The sequence below is a fragment of the Pinus tabuliformis genome, chromosome 6 (genome assembly GCF_031772625.1).
Source record: "Pinus tabuliformis cultivar Carrire ecotype Pingquan chromosome 6, CPIR1, whole genome shotgun sequence".
NCBI lineage: Eukaryota > Viridiplantae > Streptophyta > Pinopsida > Pinales > Pinaceae > Pinus > Pinus tabuliformis.
The window spans coordinates 635065491-635068714 of NC_142292.1; positions in this window are offsets into that span (position 1 = coordinate 635065491).

Consider the following 3224-nt stretch of genomic DNA (forward strand, 5'->3'; position numbering starts at 1 on the left):
GATAGGACATTATTTAAGATTTGAAAATTCATTCCAAATATATTAGATTTCCTTTAAATCAAAAGTTAATCCCCTAGAATATACATTGCACGTGTGTTTCACAAGAATACGAAACCTGGATTGGCATTTAATGCAAGTAATTTAAGAGACAATTAAATTACCCAAAATAAATTTCAAATCAAACGAACACTAAACATAAAAAGAAATCTCCAAACTTGTGGAAAGAGGTGGATCACCAAAATGATTTTATTCTAATTTTTTTTTATGGAGGCACTGCATACATCAAAAGAAACAAGAACCAAAGAGAAAGATTATGAAGTATGGATTTCCCAACTAAAGTCATGAAGTTTACTTGCAGTGAGAATCTAGATAGACCTTGTGTTTCCTTCCATGAATGTCTCTACACAATCCCACTAAGACGTTCATTAATCCTATTCTCAAGTGTTAGAATTTCCCTTGCATCCATGCTTAGCCGATTCCATAATGCCCACCTCCGCAAGAGACATACCAAGTCAACCAAAGAAATAAACCAAGTGAGCCAATGAGTTGGACTTATCTCATATTTCAAGTGATGATGCATTCATCTACATTGATTAACCACAAATAAGGTTTGTCATACACACTATGGGATTTTAGACGGAAAAGAAGAAAACTACTTTTTTAAATTGTATTTTTGGCTTATCTCTTTATAGGTTTATTCAAATGTCAAGTGTAGATACTCGTTGGATGTGGAATTGAATTCCACATCGACCAAGTACTGACTCTGCATACTTCTGAGTAGACCCATATTGAAAAAAATTGAAAATACATGGAAAATGTGTGTTGATGTGGGTCTACTCGGAAGTATGTAGAAGGGGTACGCGTTCGATGTGGAATTGAAGAATAAGAAGTAGAAGAGGGAGAAGGAGAGACATTTGTTAATATTTAAAGTTATATAGATAAGACTTTGTTAATATTTAAAGTTATTTAGGTAAGACTTAGCTACATATATTTAATTTGCTATAAATTTAATATATATTAAAATAATGAGAAAAAAATTATCAATATAAATTGAAAATTTTTAGATTAAATTGAATCATACTTTTTAAATTTGAGTAATTTGGCAAGAGAAGTGTAGTGTTATGATGCTCGATTTTTTCTAAGAGTTCCCATAACTCCCAAACAATTGCATGTGTTGACATTACCATTTAGCAAGATTTTTGCCATTGAAGAAGCTTGTAAATTTCTTGACTTGGAGAGAGAACCAACAAAGGGAAAAAAATGACCCTCCTTAAGACGATTGAAGTAGGTTGAACTTGCTTAATCCAATCCTCTTTTATGTCTCCTTCAAAGACCACCAAGACTTTGATCCATTGGCAATCAAATAAAAAAAATTCTTCCTCGTATCCATTATTTTTCTATATATTGCTTTCTTCTAACCTTAACCATCTCCATTGTGTTGAGTTTGTGTGTCTCCTTCTACAACAAATTTTACTTTTCTCAATCACTTGGAAAATAAAACCAAACAATGAAGAAAACATGAAGATAATGGTTGCTTGTTTTGGAGAAGAACTCATTTAGAGGAGGAAGTTCAAGGCATTTAGGAGGAGGGCATTAAGCCCCATGTAGCATGGGTCACTTGGTTGCCACATAAAGGTGTCCTTGACTTAAGGACATTTTGGTAGAGGGTAATTCATGGAAGTATGTGGATCCAAAGGAGCACATGGATTATGATGTAGCATTGGAGCATATGAGACCTTTAGAGGGGAATATTCCTTGTCTTGTGGAGTTCCCAACATGGGACACTTGCTTAATGGATGTGCTAACTTTGAAACTTGACATATATCACCTTAGAGTGGAAGCACTTCACATGTGGCCTTAAGTAGTAATTACTCAGGTTGCTTGAGATAATTGTTGGTGGATCTTATGTGCTTTATCATTTTTTGCCTCTATAACCTACTCTATATAAAGAGGAGAGAGTTTATTTTTCAGAGATCATATTCACATCATCTTGACTAAGAAATATGGCAATTCATTAGGTATTTTGTACCTTCAAAATGAGCATGTCTTAAGTCTTTGTATTTTCCTTTATGCAAGGGAGGATGGTGCTTGAGATTGTAAGAGGAAATTCCTAGAAAAACCTTAAAGTGTTTGGGTTTGAGTCCCTATGTGAGAAGGACCTAGGTTTTCGACAAAGAAAACCTAGAGAAGTTATGGATTAGTATTTTTCTTAGAGATTATGTCAAATAAGCTTCATGAAAGATAAAGGGTGGACTTATTTGTGTTGATTCTAACTTGTCGTGGAGCCTTTGGTGTGGCTAGACAAGTTGGTTGGATGCCTTACAAGACCTTTGTAAGGTGAATCCATGAAGATGGGTAGCACTTCATATTAGAGAAATTTTGAGGTCAACAGTGGGATTCAAAACAAAAATTTGTGATCATCAACTTCAAAAGAAAATATGATTCAAGGTGATGATGTTAGCCATAAAAGTAAATGTTTTTGGAAGGAAAGAAAGATAATTACTTTTTTAATCATATTTTTTATTTTTTTCTTGTAGGTTTACTCAAATTCAAGTGTAGGCACTCAAATTCTACATCTAATGAGTGCTTACACTAGAGATTTGGGTAAACCCATAAGGAGAGTAGTCGAATATATTATTAAAAGAGTAGTTTTATTTATTTTATATTGAAAATTCATCTCTTATTTTACTATTTTACTTTTTACCTCGAAGGCCCATTTTATACCTCAAAATTTCTATAATTCTTAGAGGAAAGTGGTAATAAAAATTTGACATTTTTACAAACTTTTTAAATTGAAGCCCTCAAAACTCATATACTTCCTGTGATTTTCTTTTTTCTTTTTCCTTTTTCTTCCTGGTAGCTAGAGAAATCGGAAAATTGAATCCCTCAAAAATAATACACCTTGAAAAATTACTTTTTTGGGGCTAGAGGAATAAAAAACTAGGCTAGTTTTGTATGCACAGGGTTGATTCCGACCACTACCACTACCACTATAACCTCTAGATGCCCGCCTATTCCCCTTCTGCAAACACAGCGAAGTTGGGGTTTGAATCTATGACCTTTGCACAAGGTGTGCTTTAACAGAATACGTTATCATCAACTATTATACACCACAAGGGCTCACACCTTATGAATTTTGATATTAAAAAATAATTTGTAGTGAATTATGTTGTCTTTCTAATGATATTAGAAGAAAAAGAATTAGTCATTTAATATTTCAATTT